At 29.4% G+C, this 24,446-nt stretch overlaps 2 protein-coding genes across 5 annotated transcripts in view; one reads left to right on the forward strand and one right to left on the reverse strand.

Moving 5' to 3' along the window:
• LOC117221872 (glucose dehydrogenase [FAD, quinone]) overlaps positions 1 to 9,704 on the reverse strand; it is a 32,300-nt gene extending 22,596 nt beyond the window's left edge. The window contains exon 1 of one of the 2 annotated variants that reach the window (XM_033473159.2): positions 9,422 to 9,704. The gene's annotated coding sequence lies outside the window, so the exon portion shown is untranslated. Of the gene's footprint in view, positions 1 to 9,388 lie in introns of both variants that reach the window. The other variant, XM_076521505.1, reaches the window with a different exon arrangement.
• Flo2 (flotillin-2) overlaps positions 1 to 24,446 on the forward strand; it is a 483,891-nt gene that overhangs the window by 186,176 nt on the left and 273,269 nt on the right. The gene's annotated exons all lie outside the window — the stretch shown is intronic.

The raw sequence follows: 24,446 nt of genomic DNA on the forward strand, positions 1-24,446 counted from the left end.
TATAATATTTATAATATTTATAGTATTTGTAATATTTATAATATTTATAATATTTGTAATATTTATAATGTTTATGATATTTATAGTATTTATAATACTTGTAATTTTTGTAATATTTATAATATTTGTAATATTTATAATGTTTATGATATTTATAGTATTTATAATACTTGTAATTTTTGTAATATTTATAATATTTATAATATTTGTAATATTTATAATGTTTATAATGTTTATAATATTTATAGTATTTATAATACTTGTAATTTTTGTAATATTTATAATATTTATAATATCTATAATATTTACAAAATTTATAAAATTTATAGCATTTATGATATTATTATATAATGTTGTAATATAGTGGGATGTAATTCAATAATAAATACAATATAATGCAATATATATATATATATATAGTATAATAGATTCGTGTTTATTAGGTTGTAAACCAAGTCCAAATTTATATATGTATAATGACAATTTATAAATAAAAACATTATATAATACAATGTTGTATTATATACTATCACATTACTACTGCATTATATTGTATTACGTTACACTACCCTACGTTACACTATGTTACATTTATATTACCTTTTTGAACAAAGTAGACGAAGGGATTTATATAAAAATACACAGAAATGTTTCTTAATTTTCGAAAATAAACAGGGTAGACACTAAAATATTTATTTATCAAATCTTGAATAATAACAGAAATTTTCATCATTTATTTATTGATTCAACACATAGAATGATCATTATAGAAAAATATAAGAATATTGCTTAATCCTCATTTAAACAGACAATAATATTTTTGAACCACCGAATAGCTAATTACTAAGAAATTTGTTTATTGTCAAAATTGAAACTTAGTATTAACAACTTTAATCATTTAAGAATTTGTTTCATGAAACATAAAACAATCATCTTGAAAATACGACAGTATTTTCCATCCTTTATTTAGATGTTGAAAAATATTTCTTGTTTGAAGGAAAGTAAAGTAAATGTTATTTATGCTGATATTCGGATGATCCGAGAATGATGAATAATGTCGCTAGATCTAAGATCGATTCGCGTTGTACACTCGAACCAATCGAATTAATGAATGCGTGTTAAAATGCGAATATTAATTAATACGATTTATATCGCGCGTCTTCTATTTTGTGATTGCGAAATTATTAATATCGGCTTGACATATGGTTCCGTAATTTGAACGAGCACTTCACTGTTAACATAAACTCTAGATTTTATTAATTAATCTAATCGGACGGCTTATTCAGTAAACACAATATTATTATTCGATTGTTGTGTACTGCACTGTTTATAAATTCTTTGTTAATGCATCTTCCATTTCAATAAATAAACGATGTAATTTGTATGCGCAACAAGTGAAAGCACCGCCGTAAAAAAGTGCAGATGTGTGCCTGGACCTTTGTTTAAGCCTGCACCAATTAATCTTTTTTTCTGACGACGTCGCGACACACTTTGTGCCCCTTTAATGCCGCTCGCTGCACTTCACAAAAATGCAGTCTCTTAGATAACATCATTTACGAAACGAAGAAACCTCATGACCCTGACAAAAGATCACAAAAAGATTGACGATTGTCTGTGTGAAAGAAAAATTCTGTACACGAGTTACTAGACATACGAGCCAAATTTTTAGTAATTTTAATCTGCTGGAAATAATAGGTTGATATTCTCTTAGGTACTTTTAAATATTCTACTGTTTCGAATTGCACTTATTAAATACTTCTTACGAATGCAGAAAATCTGTATAAAATTGTAGATTATCACGAATCAGCTGGCCTTTGTGAAGAATAAAAATATTTCTTCGTTAATTGTAAGGAACAGATGTTCAACAAAATTGTGTCGCTTTGTTTTAATGAATTTAACATGTCGATGTTCCCAAATTCCTTTAATCATTTTACTGTTTTAACCTGCACCTTCTAATTTTTATTGTGAATATATAAAATTTGTCGTCTAACGATAACTAATTGTAGATTGTCTTTATGCAAAATAAATATTTTCGTTATAAATTATAACAGAATTAAATAAAAATGCACTTTTTCTTTTAACAATTTCAAAAAAATTAAGGAAACCGTAAGAATATTCTCAAATTCCTCTAATATTATTCATCGTTTGCTATTTCACCTTGTCAATTTTCGCATAAGTGCATAACACGTTTCACTTTCCACGTTCCTTCTGCATCTTCGTTGAAGTTCACGCTAATCTCTAAACATGCGAGACTCGTACAACTGTCCATGGTACAATTTCGAAATATAATAATATAGCTTATTAATAATAGCTTATTAATAATAATCGAATATAATATAATTATATTAGATTATTATTAATAAGCTGTAATTATTTCATGAACGAATACTGACATCTCTTTCAGAGTAGAAGCTGCGAACTGTAATTGTTTGATCAAGAAATACTATTACATATTTTCTTCGCAATACAAGTTATAAGCTGTAATTATTTGATCAACAAATGTTATTGTATCTTTCACAGTAGAAGTTGCGAGCTGCAATTGTTTGACCAAGAAATACTATCATATCTCTCGCAGTACAGGTTATAAGCTGTAGATATTTGATCAATATAAACAGTGGTACACAAAAGTGCTCGTACACCTTTTAAAACGCAATAATTATTTTAAAACTAAACTAAACGACTTGAATTTTTTTAGATGATAGAGGGACTAATCTACTAGACGATGAATGAAATGCTTTTTTTTTTAAATTTTGTTACTACTTAGAATGACAAAAAAAAAATAAAAATCTCTTGTTTTTTAACTTTTTTATCTGAGCTCATAACGAAAATTTAAAAAATGCCTTTCGTAGATATCGGTAACTTATATGCATGTTGAAATTTTTATCGAAATCGGTTCACGTTGTTACGAGTTACAACAAATTAAAGATCGCAAAAATCGCAGTTTTATCACGATTTTGACCAAAAACTGTAAGAAATTTGCAGTTTCTTAAATCTTTCAACGTCTGCAGCTCGACATGGGGTTAACCGATTTCGACCTAATTTTCAACTCACATCTTTTTAAATTTGTTCGAAATCACACTTTTATACTGAGTTTCATAAAATTTTCATCACGATGCTTAATAAACAATCATGTTTTCTTCTACAGTAAAAATTAGTGGTTTTTGACTTTGTTTATATTATAGTTCCTGATACCATAAAAATGTTAGTAAGAACAATTTTTCAATAAACTTCTTTATCCAAGATTCTCTTGTAATAAAGAAATCGTACGAAGTTTAAATAAATCTTGCCATTGTCATAAAAAAATGAGCATTAATCGCGTTCAGGGCACAGTAATCCCAGTGTTGATGCAGAAGTGTTAGACTGCGGATTTTATGCATTTTTAACAAAAATGAATACATCACATAGCAAAATAACAAGATCTTGCAATTAAAAAACACAGTTTTTGTTTTGCATAAAAATTTGCAGTCCAGTTATGATAAATAATAAACAATGGAATGATGACATGAAACAAACAAATAAACGCGTTCTTGTGTTCGAGTCTAATAGTGGAAATAAAACAGCAGAGACCACGGAAATTATTTGTGCCATACTAGGGGAGAACGTGACTAATGTAAGGACTACTCGGAGTTGGTTTTCTTGTGTCAAGGATGGTCATTTTGTCATAAATTAGACCTTAGGCCTGAGACGAGTGTCTGGCTTGGACGGACACCAATTATAATAACGATCGAATCTTGATCAAATCAATTCTTATGCAATGATGATTTATCTGAAACAACTAGAAAGTTGAACCATGATCCACCAAAATTCGCAATTAATCGAAGATCCTGTAAACTAAACCAAAAGAACTGGTTGCAAACATTCCACTTTTTAAATTTCATGCTACTTTCAAATTTCGTAATATGTTGAGAATTGAAAGGAAGAAAAATTTTTTTTTATCAAATATACAGATTTTATATATTTACAATGCAATCTTAATTTTTTAGAATTTACATTTACAATGGAATATCGACATTTTGAAATATTCAGATTTTACATTTAGAATGTAATATTAACTTTTTCAAATATACAGATGTTACATTTACAATATAATATTAATTTCCTCTAATAAATAGATTTTGCATTTACAATGTAATATTAATTTCGTCAAATACACAGATTTTACATTTATGATATAATATTAATTTTATCAAGTCTGTAAAATTTTACATTTACAGAACGATGTTAGTTTTTAAATTTACAATATAATATTAATCTTTTCAAGTCTGCAAAATTTTGCATTCACACTACGATGTTAATTTTTTCCAATATATAGTTTTTAAATTTGCAATATATTATAAATTTTTCCCAATGTACAAATTTTAAATTTACAATAATATTAATTTTTTCCAGTACACAGATTTCACATTTACCATATTATTTTCACTTCCACAAATATACTGATTTCAGAAAATATTATAATTAAGAAAAATTTATTATTTCTATCAAAAGAGGAGATGAAAGTTAATTTAATTATTTTATAATACAGCTTCATTAGAAATATCCCGGAAAGGTTGTATAATGGTATTGATTGCCGGAAATTACAGTTACGAGAGAAAATACTGTCGCAAAGACAACGATAAAACAAAATAAGACAGAAGTTAGAAAACCGGTAATGAATTGGAAGTTGTCCTGACCGTGCTTAAGGAAGACGTCAACAACATACTAAACAGTTTTTGTCCATTTACCAAGTAAAATATTCACGGAAACGTGAAAGTTACACATGATGATAGAGTGCGTTCACGAAAACATATTCAACACGTGTTGCCGGCTAATCCACCGTCCGACGACGTTCTCGTGATATCATTTCATTCAAAGACCGACGATTGTCTCTTTGCAAGAAATCTGACCAAAAAATGTCACAGTTTAATTAAGGAATTCTCTTTTAACAGAAAGACTTTGTCTTTAGATTATTGTCATAAATAAGATAAAATTATCACAAAAACGATCAGATTATTATAAAGAAAATGCAATAATATTCTCCAACGTCCATTTTAATAGGAACAAAATATTTTGTTCGCAAAAATTAAGGAATTAGCTATAAAAAGAAGTTCGAATATTCCCGAATGCTTTAAATAATTTTACAGTAACATGAAGAATTTTTGTTTAATCGCAGATATTTTGAAAGATTCGATAAATACAGGAGGATTTTTCAACCTTCATTTAAATAGGGAAAAATATATTTTTATTAAATATTGAGGAATCAGCTCGTGAACAATATTCTTAAAAAAAGATTGAATGGTAATTCGAAACTCTGATATATTGTCGGTAGTTTTAAAAATAGTTTTCAATACAAAGAGATCATTACAAAGTGAAAATACGAAAATATTTTGACAATTTCATTTAACCCCTCGTATTATATATATATATCGATAAGATACCAGTTTCAAACTTTATTATAGGTCAAAATGACCCTGCATTCGTCTTCAGAGGATTAAGTATATGAAGATAATCAGTTGTCAAGAAATGGAAAGATGTATTTAAGTCAATATTTGTTCGCTTAGCTAACATTTTAGTGATTCATATATGCATACACCTGAAGCGTTACGAGTGAACTATGATTTCTCACATATATGAAAAATTGACTGTGTAAATGTCAAGAATCATAAATAATGTAACAATATCCATCAATTCTACTAATCTCCTTGCAGTTTTGTATTTGACTTATTAGCTATTATCAAAAATGGATAAAATTCAGAGTCTATTTATGAGCAACTCCAAAAATTTTTGTGAACGTAACACATGAGAGAATCTTTATAAAAAAAATATAATTATGTTCGTCAGTCTTCGTTTATACAAACAAAAATATTTTCCCTGCAAATAATCGAGGAACTGGATAATCCGAAGAGTTCTAGTTGCATGTGTGGAATATTAAATGCACTGTCTCTTGCAATTAGTATGTCAATTCATTTGTGAAAGAAGACAAAAAAAATGCTGAGACGTTGTAGTTTATTTCATTTGGTGCGCTGTCTTTCAGCACGTCTATTAACACTAATTTTACCACGGTCGAAATGAATTATTTATTATTAAAATTAATTTTACGATACTGCTAACTTCAGAGTCTTGGAAAGTAATTGAATAAATTATATTATTGGAGCAAGTTTTATAATTAAGACTTTACAAAATCTAAATGTATTCTAATCTTTTCACTTTTATAACTCAATGCATACCAATCACTATTACTGCTCGGTAGAAGTAGTGTTAATTTAGTACAACTGATGTATGATCCTAATACCTAATATCACAGACGTACAGAAAAGAAACAATACTTTGAACACAATCCCAATTCCGCCCTGACCATTGAAATATTAATTCTCCTCGGAAGTAGTATCCAATCTTCATACATATGTATATGGAACGATGCCAAAACGTTAAACGTAGACCATTTCATTCGGTACACAATTTCCCAGCAAGTATATGTATGTATAACATCTGCATTCATACATCTTTATTCTTCTACCTGATGTATAATTTTATTATACCCAATACTCCTCGTATTATAGAACGAAGCCAAATGAGATGTGTGTGTGTTCCATATGTATAAGGTATGAGATATTCCATTTGCATGATACTATTTCAGAAAATTTCAGTTTATTGAATTTATTTAATTTGAGTTTATTTAAGTTTATTGAATTTATTTAATTTGAGTTTATTTAAGTTTATTGAATTTATTTAATTTGAGTTTATTTAAGTTTATTGAATATATTTAATTTGAGTTTATTTAAGTTTATTGAATTTATTTAATTTATTGAATTGATATAATTTAAGATTTTTTAATTTATTGAATTTGTTCAATTTAAGTTTATTTCATTTATTGAATTTGAGTTTACTTACTTTATTTAATAATGAATGTGAATGGGTTACTTAAGACTGATATTAATACATGTCATACGTACAATAGAACTTCGATTATCGAGTATTCCAATGTCAGAATTCGCTATTATACAAATAAGTTTGACATTTAAGTAACTCCATCTACGGCAACCTATATGCAGAGTGATTTACTGTTGATGTTAATAAAAATTAAGTCTGACATTGTAAGTAAGTAACTGTTCAATTATAAGAAAATTCATGTCACTTTGCTTAGTCCGGATAATCGAGGTTCTGCTGTATTTAGATAGTAGAGAATTCAGACATTGGACGATCGAGTTCAATCGAGTATAATCGAGATTCTACCGTAATTCCATTTTACATAATTTTCGCGAGCACTAGATCGTCAGTCAAAGTACAGGGGAACCTCGATTATCCGGACGAAGCAGGATGACTTAATTAAACTGCTAGATAAAACAATCTTTACTGACTAATGCCACAAATAATTTTCTATTTAGATCGTTTTACATCGATCTATTTTCACATTGAACGTATTTTTATGATTAAAGAGTTCCTTTATTGGCTTTATTACTTGATTTCATCTTTGCAATAACATGCTGCACTAGTTTTGATATTTTCACATAATGTTAAACCCACTCTAAGTTATTTTAACACTATGCCGTCCGCAGATCTTAGATATGATTCTTTCATTTGACGCCGGCATAATAGCTTGGAAATTTTAGATTTTTAAAAAAATTTCGAAGACGGCGGTAATATAAATTCTTCAAATTAAGATATGTCATCCAAGAATTTTCGTACTTAATTTTTAGTTAAATAAGCACAATGCTATAGTTAGTTTGCTGCCTTTTAACATTCAAGAAATATAGTTCAAATGTTATTTCAGTTTTTTAAAATGGCATACAACAGATAGTTTGTGCATGGCACCAGCGTGGTGCCACCGGACGGCATAGTGTTAACTCCAAAACTGAGACAATTCTTTTAGCATATAATATTTTTGCCTTTGATAATTGTTTTCATTTCGAATACATAATACAGAGCCTATTAACAACATGCAACATTTACGCTTTGAACGATATATTAAATATAGGCAAATTTGATGACATAAAAATTATTTTGAAAAATCATATTACAATGTTTAGTGTCGCCTCAGAGTCGTCATTCGTGTGCATGTATTTGTGACAAGAATGAGTAAATGCAATTTAAAACAGAGAAAATACTGAAGGAGTTTAGGAATGTCAACAAATTATTTTGAATTTGTTAAGGTTATTAAAGTAAGAAATAAACTTTTATATGGCTACAGTAATTTACATTTGGTGCAGACGATGTTTATTTACCACGAAGATCCATAGTCTATTAGTGAGAATAACGAATTATTTCAATGTATGTACTTTAACACACGTACGATATAATATGAATCTGCAAATGGAATCATAAAATATTTATTTTAGAGATTATCAAAATAAACTATTTTATTTTACGTTTTATATTATATGAAAATCAACTATTTATTTCATACTTTAACGGTGGATTATCAAAATTAAATGTTTATCTCATACTTTAACGGTGGATTATCAAAATCAAATATTTATTTCATACCTTAAGTGTGGATTATCAAAAGCACACAAATATTTATTTTATACCTTAACTGAGGATTATCAGCATCACACACACACACAAATATTTATTTCATACCTTAACTGAGGATTATCAGCATCAAATATTTATTTCATACTTCAACTGTTGATTATCAAAATCAAATATTTTATTTACTGAAATTTCATGTCCTACTCAAAATATGATTTTATTCGTATTATAAAGAATCTATTAGTTAAAATAGTATTTCAAATATTTTTTGCCCTATAAATATTACCCAGCTCTGATCATGTTACTAACCAATTGTCTGTTTTTGTCGAGTATACAACAAAAAGTATTGTCATTTAAAATTATTATTAAATATCGCCATTTAACGAAAAATAATGTCAAAATTGCCATAAAGAAAAACAAACATATACAGTATAATTATAGTAACCTACACACTTTTCAGAGAGACTGCAACAGCTAACTGGTTAATATACAACAATTATAGGCACGTGAAGGTGATTTCAGACAGTATCTCGAAAGTGAAAATACGTGACATGGAACGTTTCTCCTTGCAACCACAAAAGTGTCATCGGTAACATTCGATGCATTGTCAAGTGAAACCACAGTATGTATTCCACTGTCATCGCAAGACTTCGTATTTTATGCATTTACGTTAAGATTGAGCAGTTGCCGTTTAAGATGGGAGGCGAAATAAAAGAATTACAGAGCACCGATATCCTCTTTCGACTTATCAAAATCATTAGCGAAGGACAGAGATTTCTGAGTGACACGAATGTCAAGAAACTGAAACACATTCTGCATAAAGTCCACCGGTCTGATCATGAAAGCAAGCAACACCTCGTGCCGAGCCGCTGTGCCCCGGATACGAAAACGTTCCTTCTCCCTGCGCGCGAGTATCTTTAAATCGAAGAACTTTTACCAACGAATACCGATGTGTCAACGACGATCCTACCGAAACCACGGTGTGCGTGTGTATGCAGTAATCCGATGGCCGGGAGTCAAGCTGTCAGAACCGGTCGAACAATTGGCTGGCGGTGTGCTTCCGTCTACATGGCTTACGAAAACCCACCGATCTCGTGGACCACGCACCTCGATCCCGAAAACCACGTGAATCAAGACGATCGAACAGCCTCGCGGACGCAGAGAAAGCGACGAACTGAGTTGTTCGAACATTGCGTTCTACGTATAAACAGTGCGCCGGCTACTACCACCACTTTGGCAGCCAGAAACGCTTGGGCTACCTGTCGCGTGTACTTGCACCTTTGACCATCGGGGTGCTATGTGGCCATTCATCTCTGCCCTATTCAATTACATATACGACGCCCTTGGCATCGCTTCGTTCTCCTTTTTTCGCGTAGCTTGTTCTCTCGTTGTTAACGTCGCTTTCGCTCGTCGGGTGCAAAGTCAGTCGTTGCGTTCATTTAGACCGCGGCCACGCGACTATAGCTGGATAATAGTTGTAGAGGAAATATTCGAGAAATATTATTTTAAATGTAATGGATTCTTCACGATTCGAATAAAATAGTACGTCGTGTAGGACATGAAATTGCTGTAGACAAAATATTTGACTTTGATAATGATCAGCATATGATGAACTTTGATAATAATCAAAGTATGAAATAAATGTTTAATTTTGGTAATCAACAGTTAAACCATGAAATAAATATTTGGTTGTGATAATCCATAGTTGAAGTATGAAATAAATATTTGATTTTCATAATCAACAGTTGAAGTATTTAATACATATTTGATTTTGATAATCCACAGTTGAAGTATGAAATAAATGTTTGATTTCAATAATCCATAGTTACAGAATAAAATAAATATTTGATTTTGATAATCCACAGTTAAAGTATGAAATAAATGTTTGATTTTGACAATCAACAGTTACAGTATGAAATAAATATTTGATTTTGATAATTAATAGTTAAAGTACGAAATAAATGTTTAATTTTGGTAATTAACAGTTAAACCATGAAATAAATATTTGGTTTTGATAATCCACAGTTAAAGTATAAAATAAATATTTAATGTTGATAATCCACCGTTAAAGTATGAAATAAATAGTGTAAAACGTGAAATAAAATAGTTTATTTTGGTAATCTAAATTTAAATTATGAGAATAAATATTTTATCTCGATAATCTAAAACACAAAATAAAACTATTCTTATCTTAACAACATAATACATGCAAAACAAATGAAATTCATTGTCTTTTTAAATACAGCTATTCGCATGTAACGAAGTGCATGTTTTACGTACGTTCATAATGCAGAGAAAATGTACTTCGTTCGTTTTAGATTAAACGGAAACAAATTTTGTACTACGATTTAGTAAAATAAAATTATTTTATTTGTTGATAATAAATTATAAACGAATAAAATATTCTGAACTTGGCAAAAATATTTTAATTTTAATAGTATTTTTTTATATTTTTAATAGTATTTAATAGTACTTCAAAATAAAATACTATTTGAAATATTATCTTAAAAATTTGTTGCAACGAATAAAATATTTTATTTTTGTAAGTATATACATGCATAATCTAAAATCAAATATCTATTTATTATTTACCATTTATAATATTATTTTACCCAGCTCTGCACCCGATGTGTTTGCGGGAAAGCAAAACCTGATTTTCCGGTGTCGGATAACAGAATTTTTGATTGTCTGAATACGCTGTTCGTTTAAAGAAAGAAACAAACTTTAATATGGCCACTACAATTTACATTTGTTGTAGACAACGTTTATTTTCCACGAAGATCCACAGTTTTTTAGTAAGAATAACAAATTATTTCAATGTATGTACACTTTTACATGCGATATAGTATGAATCTGCAAAGTGGATTTACAGCAGAACTTTGATCATCCGGATCTGCAATCTGGATCTAGCCTATATTCAATACGATTTGTTGTAGCAGTGAATAGAGAGGTTATATCTGATGTATAAAATTCTAGACAATTTTTTCATGAATATTATAAAAATAAAAAAAGATAAATAAAAATAAATAAAAATTAAAAATCTAGACAATCTTTTTACGATTATTATAAAAATAAAGAAATCCATTTTTAATGGTAAAATAAATTTCACAGATTTAGTTTATAATAATGTCTTTAGTTACGGTAGACGTTTATTAAATAACATAGAATTCCAGAAAATTTTTACGAATATTATGAAACAGAAAAACAAATTCTTTTATGCTTTTTTAACACCCTTACGAAATGAAATTATTTTAAAAATGAAACCGCCTGCTGCGGTTTACATTTGATGAAGACTACGTTTATTTTGCATAAATATCTGCAGAATTTTATATTGTCTGAACATGTTTTTCGTGTTGTCAGCTGACGAATCTGAGGTGCAAGTAATTTCTCACTAATTCGCGCTTAGATTGCGCACAAAAAAGGACAATTTGGAAAGAGGAGATAAGACTATTCAAGCCTTGCGGCTCGTTTTTATAGTAACCGATTGTTAACAATTATAATATCGGGACGCAAAGCTCGAATAATCGTATTTCCTCTTCCCAAATTGTGCATTTTTGTGCGCAATCTAAGCGCGAATTAGGGAGAAATTACTGTAATTCGTATGAAATACGATTTACTGTAGAAGGACAATGAAAATTGAGCCTGGAATTGCGACGAACAATTAGTAACTGTTGCAGGTTAAAATCTCGATTATCCGGTTCTGCAATATCAGCATTCTGTATTGTCCGAATATGTCTGACATGTAATCAGCTCAATTTAAAGCAATCCAAATGGAAAACGATTTAATGTAGGAGACATAATTTTTTTTTAATCTAATCATAATCTATCACTTTCATTAAGTAACTGTACTATTATATGAACAGTATTGTCATTTTGCTTAGTTCAGTTAATCGATGTTCTACATAGTACTCTACTAACTAAAGCGACATGAAGGATAATCGAACAGATACTAAGTTAGAATACCAAATCTAATAATAGAAAACTTCCTAGAATTTTAGAACGTTTGTTGCAAGTACAAATATTGTAATAAACTACGTCTATAAATTTGATTTTTCTATTAAAAATGAATTTGAACCATTTTCGTAATATTCACGAAAAACTTTTTAGAATTTTATGCTATTTAATAAACATTTGTTGCAAGTACAGATATTATATTATAAACTACGTCTATAAATTTTATTTTTCTATTAAAAATGAATTCGAAACATTTTCATAATATTCACGGAAAACTTTCTAGAATTTTATATTATTTAATATAAACCTACTGTAACTGAAGATATTGTCTATAAATTGTAAATTTATACAATTTAATTTTCCATAAAAAATACATCTTTATATTTTTATAATATTCGTAAAAAAATTTTTCTAGATATTTTATATGCCAGATTTAATCTCTATTTCCTGCTAGAGTAAATCGTTTTGAATATGGGTTATCTTAGACTGAGTTAATTACGTGTGAAAAATATTTGGACAATAGAGAATTTTAATATTGGTGATTCGGACAATCGAAGTTCTGCTATAGTTTTATTTTGCTGGATCACATTGTATCCTTTTTTTCTCTCTTCCTTTTTTATTTTATTTATTTCTTCTTCATTATTTCTTTTCTCTTTAGTAATCTTAACAAATTCAAAATAATTTGTATTATTTTAATATTTATTATTATTATATTATATTATATTATATTTATTATTATTGTTATTATTATTATTGTTATTATTATTATTATTACTATTATTATTATTATTATTTGTATTGTTTAATACATAATACATATTACAAAACCTTACACAATACAATATTTTATGCAGTATTATATACAATATTACGGATATTATCGATCTACCTGTAGCAGCAGTGTTTTCAAAAAACCGATACCGCCCCTTATCATTTTTAGTATTTTACAGTTTTATTACTAGACTGCGGATCATTATGCAAAACAATTTTCCAAGACGATTATAAGAATCAGAAATGAAATAAAAATTCAATGTTTTTCCACATGTTTTTTATTTCATAAAAAATTAAAAATTATCTAAACCTTTTCTTTTATGAACCTATATCTTTTCCATCAATTGACAGATATCATCGTACGAGCTAGCATTATTTTCAGAGAGTATTTTAGGACTCAATCTTGTCCCAAATTCTCCTGCAGCTTCGTGACTGTGCGCCGTGCACGATTTTCTTTAATATTTGCCGACATCAAATGGTATGGCAGCATACCGTTCGGCTTCTCAAGTGGAACTGTATTCTTCTCAAGTGTTACTGAAGTGATACTGAACACTTCAAACTTGTTTGTCTTTGCCTACTCCCCTTCCCGATCGGCGTGTGCCGACGCAACGGGGACGCGGATTTGACCAGACCGGCTCAATCGATCGGACGAAGCCGCGCGACCGTGGCGATCACCGTTGCCGTGAATTCCCTCAAACGTCACGTAACTCCAGCTATGACGTCATATGTAGGCAGTTGAGAAGAAAAGGTGCAGAGGGCAGCGTGGTCGACCGATGCGACCTGACCAATCACGAACGCGATAGCTTCCCCGGCAATCCTGCTGCCCTCTAGCCCTACTCTGCCGAACTGCTCATCCATGACGTCACCGACGGAGTCACGTGACATTTGAGGAAACGCACGGCAACGATGTTGCAAAACGATTTACTGTAGAAGACGATACAGATATAATCGAGCACTTTAATTAAGCAACTGTTTCATTATCTAAGCACGTTATGATCGTGGAAATCGTTTTTGAAACGAGAATGGTTTAAAGTTATACAGTGCATATCTAACATTAAAAAAAAACCCTAATAGGATTTTTCAAAACGACCGTTCATTTTTTAAATTTTTTAACTTAAAGTTTATATGCAGCCATACATATAACGTAAACAAAATGTTCATTTGTTGTATTTAATAAAATGTAAAATTTTTAAGTAATAAAAAAGATAAAGAAGTTTCATAAGTAAACAAATTTCTCACTTTATTAAATATCCTTGTAGGCTAAAATCTGATTCAAAAATGTTTCGTACAAAAGTTTATACAATTTTTAAAATCGAGTGACTTTTGCATGAGTTTTTAGTGGAACTGCCTTGAAACGACAATATCAACTATTACGAAGGGCGAATTAAAATTTTCCAACAATTTTTAACATTGTAGACTTAAATGGCCTTTCTGTTTTTATCACGAGATTCGGATTTTATCCAGTGGATGATCAAATTATTAGTGTCATAGTGCAAAAGAATATGATCTTTGTCTGCATTCACATCACTGCTGAATGTATTTGTAATTTGTAAACGTCACTACTGCACGAAAGGGTAATAAAAATCCAGTGTGGTCAGGCCTTCATCCGAGAATCGTTCGTTTTAATGCAAGCTTGTCAATTATGCAAACTATGCTTTGCATAATTGATCACCGATTGTACTTCTAACTATTGCAAAATTGATGGCAGATGAATTCAAAATGAAATTGGCCTCATTATGTTTGTCAGAACAGCCGGTCACGCACCTTGCACTCTAAAGGCTCGTTTCCACTGACTTGGTCTAGCCGCTTGGCCTAAACCGCGCGGCTCTGCCAAATGAATAAGCCGATCCTTGCAAAATACGTGTTTCCACTGCGTCGGCACAGGCCGATCGGTGCAAGGGAGTTGGCAAAGATAAATATAAGTTCGAAGCGTTTCGTATCTCTTCACAAAAAGAAAGCTCCCGTTTTTTAATTTTTTTATCTGAACCAGGAATGAGAATTTTGAAAGTGTTTTGTAGATCTTGGTAACTTATATGCACGTTGAAATTTTCTGTTTCTTATGATCGTTTTGGAAAATGTTTGTTTCGTATAAAGATTCGCAATCTGCTTACAATTCAGTAGGACTTTTTTTCTTAGAAACGATTTTATACGAATTTGAATGCTTCAAAATTGTTGCTGGATCGACTCTAAATGCTTGTGATATCGTATAAGGTCTGCAAAGAGAGAGAGAGAGAGAGAGAGAGAGAGAGAGAGAGAGAGAGCTAGAGCGAGAGAGAGAGAGCTAGAGAGAGCTAGAGAGAGAGAGAGAAAGAGAGAGCTAGAGAGAGAGAGAGAGGGAGAGAGAGAGTGAGGGGGAAGAGGGGGAGAAAATTCAACAGTAGTATTGTACCAAAAAAGAGATTAATTATTATTGATATCTTTATCTCGATCTTGCAGCCATAAAATTTGGACTTAACCTAAAACCTAAAGTCTATTGCAATATATTGTCTTATAGTTATTGCTTATTACTTATTATATTATTTTTTAATATTATATCGTGCATTGTTATACATATTATACTACATTAGACAACCCTGCGTTACACTATGGTATATTGTTGCTCGAATCCTAACCTTACTTATCTTCGTTTCTAAATTTGTATAATAAGAAAACTTAATAGATTATAAACTTAATTAATTTTATGCATGAATTGCCGTTTAAATAAATGCTTATGCCAATAACTGATATCCATTGCATATTAATGTTGTAAATCTAAATCTAAAACAGATTAGTTACTATTACTAGAACTTTTAATAATGAAAATAAAAAAGGAAATAACTTAAAAGTGCTTCTAGTACAAGTATCCAATACACAGTGTCTAATAAGCACAATCCAATTAGTCGATTCATTTATGCATGTACTACAGCAAAAGTTAATAAAAATTTCGAATAAAACTTAAGTTAGCAATCTGGAATTGCTGTTTCAGTAAACAACCATAAGATCATCGTGAGTTTTGCAAAATTTGTCTATTTCTATCCTAAAACAAAATGCTTGGAACGTTTAGAATATTTTGGTTTAATTATTCGAAATATGATCGATTGCAAATTACTCAAAATTATCCATATTTTTGTATGCGACTGTACGCGTAAAGTCGTAAAATTCGCGCGACAGGCTATGCGCCAACGTAGTATGCATCGCGAAGTATTATTGAACGGAAACGATTACAAAACGAGAAAGGAGATACGCGTGCACAACTGAAAGAAATATCTATGCACCACGGACATTTGCCTTTGAGTGGTACAGTTCTATTCAAACTTAACGCGTTAATTATTCTTACGTGACAAGAGGTTGATTATTGTATAATTGGCCTAAAGTTCTTCAAATACCTCCCCGATCGCCGAATATCAGTGTGGCAAAACATGTGTGCAATGAATTGGAAAGCAAAATACAATTACATGATATTACAAATAAAGAAAATCTAAAAAAGAGCATTACAAGAAGAATGATAAAAGATAACAACCCAATTTTGCGAAAATTTAGTGAAATCAATTCTTCAGCGACTGCAATGGTTGAAAATACACGTGGATATCCTACAAAATATTAACATAGGCTTTATGTATTAAATATTACTGAAAATATGTACGACAGATTTTATTTAATTTACTAGTAATTATTGACTACTGCTGTTATACAGGGTGTCCCAAAATTATGGTATTCCCGGAAAATGTAGGGTTCCTGAGATCATTTGAAGTAGCGAAAAACATTGACCAATGAGAGGCGAGCTCACTTGGCGCTGGGCGGCCGCGCTTGTCTCTCATTGGTCACTGTTTTTCGTTAATAACTCGTAAACAAAGCCGAGGATTGCATTTTTGCTAAGGAAAAAGTTACTTCAAATGATTTCAGGAACTCCTCATTTCCCAGAAGTATCATAATTTTGAGACACTCTGTATATTAAATGAAGAAGTTTAATTTATGCGTTTTAGTCATTTCCTACAATTATCACGTTTTATAAGTGAAAATCGGCTGAATTCTTAGGTATAAGATTTCAAGTGACAGTACTGTATGTACAGGGTGTCTAAAAAAAATGTTTCGCAATCCTGAAATGAGGGCATACTGAGGTCACTTTAACCCGCGGTTTTGCTAGCGAATTGTTAACGAAAAACGGTAGACTAGTTCCGTTATCATCTAAAAAAAATTCAAGTCACTTAGTCCAGTTTTAAAAAAAATTATTGCGTTTTAAAAGGTGTACTAACACTTTTGTGGGCCACCGTGTATTAATATGATCGAACAATATTTCAATTTCCTCAGCAAAAAGATATTCTTATTGAATTATGTATATGAATTTTTTCGAGATACGGGGAATTTAGTTCTACGCATTTTGATTTTAAAAGAAAACGATTCCACAGTAATGGGTACACCCGCGGCAATAGATACCTTTATCCCAGATAAGATCATAGCATAGTATGCATATGGTTTTCGTCTTCGGTCGAACGATTTTAGCCGTCTGACGAGCTCATGGCGGTCGAGTTCATGGGGATATTGATCGCTCACCTTCACACACGACCGATCAAAACTTCGTCGTGGGCCAAGGCTTGTCTTCGCTGTTCGGCTCGATTACGTAATTAATTAATCGGAAGATGTATGTGTCCGTTACGTTCGAGGGGACCTAGAATCTAGGTCACTCTAATTTTCAGTTTCGCAGGCGGATCAAGTTTTGCGGTGTACGTGGTCTTGTCCACGAAATCCTTTATCCTTCATTACGTGGAAATGACAAATGACGGGCGAGATTGAAAAAGTGGGACGAGAGTGACGAACCAGGAGCACCCGAAGGTCGAGAAACAGGGAAACGATACGCCTTTTGCCATGAATCTTTTTCTCCGTTTGCTATGTTATTTATAAGCGCCATTGCCTATTATGGCGAAACCTGGTCGCGGTTTGCTGCGCGAGCAACATTAGTTCGTATCGTTCTGAGAACGTTGCTTGCATAAGTGGAGCTTTTCCTTTAAATATTCATCGAAGATTATGGTACTTTTTATTGTTAACTTTCAAACTGATCGATCTGATTAACAGAGATAACAGAGGTTTCTAGGTGACATAAATATCCTATAAGGTGAATTTCGTAATTCACATACAGAAATATGCGAACGCATTACGAGAAATGTATGTATGCATTACGTTATGCTTCAGGTGTTTTTTGCAAACATTTATCGGTAATTACAGTACTCTTTGTTAGTGTAAAAATTGATCAAATTATCTGTGACCTAGATTTTGTGTTCTGATTACATAATTGCGATTTGCAGGTGCTGTAAATATTCCATGTTTATTGTAGTGCTTACTTTCTTAATTACATCAGCTATTTTATATTAATTTTATTATATTATATTTTATTACATTATACATTATATTTGTACATACGTTGGATTCTAATTTATTCTGAATTAATATATGTACATTAGACTAAAATATAAACTTGATTATGAAATATACATTCGATTATAATGCACAGTAAATTATTATGTTTACATAAATCTATAGATTATACTAGATTATTATATATATTTACAATCATTTGTAATATATACTAAAATATTAAAATATACATTAAATTATGATGCACGGTAGATTATATGGTAATGTATGCTAAATTATTGGATTAATGCATTAGAGGTTAGAATTTATACTAGGTTATTATATGTATATAAATTGAATTATAATATATATATACTAGATTGTTGTATATATGTAAATTAGATTATAAGATATACTAAATTTGAATAGACATTTGATCATAGTTTATATTCGATTACTCTATATACGTTAGATTGTAATCTATATTAGATTATTGTACGATAATCATATTGTAATGTATACTAGATTTGTATTTACATTGTATTGTAATTTATAGCAGATTATTACATGTACATTAGACTATAATATATACTACATTATTAAATATACGTTACATTACAATATACCCTACATTGTTATGTGTTCCTTTGACTATAGTCTATATGGTCTAATAATATGGTCTATAGACCAGATATATATAATTATACATATATACATTCGATTATAATGTTTACTAGATTATTAAATATGTATTAGATTATGATGTATACTAGATCATTACATGTATGTAAGTCACATTGTAATCTGCTACATGCTACATTTGAATTCATGTACATTAGATTATAATGTATATTAGATTCATATACACGTACATATGATATTAATTTATACTTGATTATTGTACATATATTTTAGATAACGATCTTTGCTAGATTATTGTACATATATACTCAGATGTAATCTATATTTGATTACTGTACTATATGTATATGTACATTTTTATATATAATTTTATTAAATAATATAATAAATATATATTTTTATCATATAATGTATACTAGATTTGTACACTTTTGATTGTATACTAAATGATGTATATTAGATCGACATACATAGATTGTATTATAACGTTTACCCTTTTTCTATGTATGAGCAATGTACGAGCTATATGCATACTATTGATTACAGCTTCTTGAAAAATGTACAAAGAACATAAGCATAAATAATGAAGAAAAGAATGCGATGCAGTGAATAATTAAATGGCACTCTTATCGGGTTTGTGAAAGAGTAATGTAACGGTTAACAATCACGCAAGAGAATCGGAAACCGGAACTACTAGCCGATTACGAGATGAGCCATTCTCTCTTTTCGCCCACGTGCTATATCGATTTCATATTTTTCGTGACAATCGCTGTTTCGGTAGACGCGACAGCCTTGCAAAACGTCGTCTGCTTTCTCCAGTTGCTTCTATGTATTTGAATATCTCCTAGTTCCGTCTTCGGCGCGTCTCCACTAGTATTACACATACGATAGAAAAAAAAAGTTTCACTTTCGCCGGACCGATTTTGAAATCGACCGGTTCGGTTCGATTCGAGCGCCTACATTTTCGCTCCAATTCCATACTATCGCGTTCGCGACGGCACAGTGTATTCCGGTCTTATCTAAAAATTGGGAAAGACCCTTCCAGTGAAAGTTACCGGGCTTTTAATTGTCTACCATGCGACGGCAGACGCTACCTGAATTTTTGTGCCATCCGCACGGTGGTCTGGGGAATTCGGTTTCCGCGACCGGAATTATATTTTAGCGTTGTTTCAAGGTTTATGGTTATAGTGCAGCAGGTCGTTGAAATCGTCTCGACGCTGGTTATAATATCTTCATATTATAATTTGTAGAAATGTGAATTCTGGCCAAATTTTGTTGGAAATATTATTTTGCCAGGTTATCGGAAATGTCCGGAAAAATGTCCCCATTTAAATCTGATTATAATAATTTCTATTAAAAACGTATTAGAATTTAAAGTTTAGAAATCTACTACAATTAAAGGTTAAATTTAAAATCTATTATAATTTGAATTTATGTTGAAAAATCTATTACAATTAAATTGTACCCAGATTTAATTCCAATTATAACTATAATTTCTATTAAAAACGCATTAGAATTTAAAGTTTAAAAATCTACTACAATTAAAGGTTCAATTTAAAATCTATTATAATTTGAATTTATGTTGAAGTATCTATTACAATTAAATTGTATCCTTATTTAATTCTAATTATAAGTATCATTTCTATTCGAAGCATATTACAATTAAAAACTTACAAATTTATTATAATTAAAGGCTCAATTCAAAATCTATCATAATTCTAATTTATATTGAAAAATCTATTATAATTAAATTGTATCCATATTTAGTTGTAATTATAAGTATAATTTTTGTTAGAAACATATTACAATTAAAAACTTAGAAATTTATAATAATTAATGGCTCCATTTGAAATCTATTATAATTTTAATTTATATTGCAAAATCTATTATAATTAAATTGTATCCATATTTAGTTCAAATTATAAGTATAATTTCTGTTAGAAACATATTTCAATTTAAATTTCTATTAAAATGACTATTATAATTCGATTTTATTCCTACTTAAATCTAGTTATAACTCTGAATTCTATCAAAAATATATTGCAATTGAATGTTTCATTTAAAAATCTATTACAAGTAATGATTCTATTGAAAGTCTACTGTAACTCGAATTTCTATCAACAAAAATTTATTGTAATTTAAATTTCTACTAACAAAATCTACTGTAATAAAATTTCAACCTATTTCAATTTAATTATAGTGATTTGTATTAATAGTACTATAATTTTGTAAACTATTTAATTAACAATAATACTGTACAATATAAAGAATTGTATAATATTACAGACTGTAATATTAAACTGTAACTGTTTATTGTTATTCTTTTTTCTCATAGAAGAAGACCGAAGATCGCCTTGAATATTTTTCATTATCACAGATAAAATTCGGCATTGTTCTTGGAAGCTGACCAAAAAATTATTAGTGTATATAAATCTAAGTGCCAATATAGTTACCAAAATATCATGGTCCCAGTGTTAATTTTTAATCCCAGATAGAAAAGGCAATAATGAAAACGAAATTGCTTGACTCCACGTAGAATCATTTTCTCAGATAACAAGTTCTGCCACACCCTGTATATGTACGCTTGTCCTACACATATGCGTAAAGTAGGGAGTTGCTAGTTTCAAGGTTGAGCATTAGTTCATATGCTTATTTCTCATGCGTGATTTATAAGGAAAATAAAAGCAGAGTAGCACAAATATGATTAATTCAAGCCTGTAAAAAAAGTGTTGCATGTTGGGATATTTACCTACTTTCAGTGACATTGTTTGATCGTTCACCTAGTACTTTGATACTATCGTACGCAATAATAATTAAGCACATCCGTGCTATTATTGGATTGCTGATTCTCGATTAGATATTTCTGAAGAAGACATTGTACAGTAAATTTTCTCTCTTTCTCTCTCTCTCTCTCTCTTTCTCTCTCTCTCCATTTACAGTAATTTCTCTCCAATTGACGCTAGACTTGGAAACAAAAATGGGAAGGGGAGGTTACGATTAATCGAGCCTTACAGCTAGTTTATTATATTTATATTATAAAAATAAAATATAGATTACATCTGAGTATATATGTACAATAATCTAGCAAAGATCGTTATCTAAATATATGTACAATAATCAAGTATAAATTAATATCATATGTACGTGTATATAAATCTAATATACATTATAATCTAATGTACATGAATTCAAATGTAGCATGTAGCAGATTACAATGTGATTTACATACATGTAATGATGTAATATACATCATAATCTAATACATATTTAATAATCTAGTAAACATTATAATCGAATGTATATATGTATAATAATATCTGGTCTATAGACCACATTATTAGACCATATGGATTATAGTCAAAGGAACACATAACAATCTAGGGTATATTGTAATGTAACGTATATTTAATATATATATATATATATATAATATAGAGAGTATGTATTATAATCTAATGTACATTTAATAATCTGCTATAAATTACAATACAATGTAAATACAAATCTAGTATACATTAAAATATGATTAACATACAATAATCTAATATAGATTACCATCTAACGTATATAGAGTATATAAAAAAAAAATCGAATATAAACTATGATCAAATGTCTATTCAAATTTAGTATATCTTACAATCCAATTTACATATATACAACAAGCTAGTATATATATCATAATTTAATTTATTTACATATAATAATTTGGTATAAATTCTATAGTTTCCGAATATCAACAAGTATAAAAATGATTTCGAATGCTCAAATAATTGTATCTCTTCTTCCCAAATTGTCCATTTTTGTTTCCAATTGTTAGCAATTAGGGAAAATTTACTGTATCCCTCAGCTTGTAAACAAAAATTGACAATTTGGGAAGAGGAGATGCGACTCATAGGCTCGTAAGCCTCGCAGTTCATTTTTATAGCTGTTGACAATCGGCGACTATAATAACGAGCCACGAGGGGTCGAATAATCGTATCTTCCTTTCTCGAACTGTCAATTTCTGTTTACGAGTTGTGGGGCAGTTAGAGAGAATTTACTGTATTATGATGTTCTTCATGAACATGATTCTTTCATAATTTAGTAGATTGAAAGTTGTATATTGATATACTTCAATTCTTTTAATCTTTCTACAGCTTCAAATTGTCAATACTTATTTTTGGAACAAATGAATAAAATCGATAGTGTAATAAAATAAGCTTCTCCAATGCATTTGTATTTTTTATGACTTCGCAATAATTTTCAAATATTTCAACAATTTCTGACTGGAATTATCAAAATGTTTGTTAAATAATACATAAAATATGTCAATATATGTAGAGAGTTAAATTATGAAAAATATAAAATTGTCAAATTATATAAAATATCTATTTCTCTTTTGTATTAAATTATATAATATATTAATTTTTGAAGATTTGAATTGAATTATATGAAATGTTAATTTTTTTGTTATAAATTATAATTTATAAAGTAAAATATAATTTATAACAAAAAATATATATTGTAAATTATATTTTCTTCTTATCAAAAATGCTAATTTTTGTTTTGTATTAAATTGTATAAAATGTCAATACTTCTTTTGTATTAAATTCTATAAAATGTTAATATCTCTGAATTTGTATTAAATTATACAAAAAGTGAATTTCTGTAAATTTATATTAAATTATATAAAACGTTAATTTCCGTTTTGTGTTAAATTATAAAAAATATTAATTTCCGTAAATTCGTATTAGATTATATAAAACGGTCAGTGTGTTTAATTTTCCCATCGAAAACGTCAGCTCGTTTAATATTGCATACTCTAATTAGTAGGTTATTGGAGTAATCACTGCCAGCCTCGAGGGTTCGTAATTCAATTTACAGAGGAGTATCGATTATCTCAACGTCGTTCATCCGAACATCGCTTAATCCAATTCTCGATTAACCGAATAATGCTGACTAAATCCATTTAGGTCAACTTCACGATAGAAATTATATTTATTGTAGAAGAACCCTCAAAATTCTAAAATATTTTGAAATAATCTTTAAAAACAGTTTACCGATTACATGAAAAACAGAAATAAAAACATATTTTTTAAGTAACATAAAATGTGAAATTTTTGTAAAATAGTTTTTAGACGATATGAAGCTCAAAGAATTTTTGAAAAATACTTCTTAGACGATATGAAACTCAAAAAATTTTTTTAAAATATTTCTTAGATAATATAAAACTCAAAGAATTTTTGAAACATATATTAGATGGTATAAAACTCAAAAAATTTTTGGAAAATATTTTTTAGATGTTATGAAATGTTGAAAAT

The sequence above is a fragment of the Megalopta genalis genome, chromosome 5, assembly GCF_051020955.1.
Source record: "Megalopta genalis isolate 19385.01 chromosome 5, iyMegGena1_principal, whole genome shotgun sequence".
NCBI lineage: Eukaryota > Metazoa > Arthropoda > Insecta > Hymenoptera > Halictidae > Megalopta > Megalopta genalis.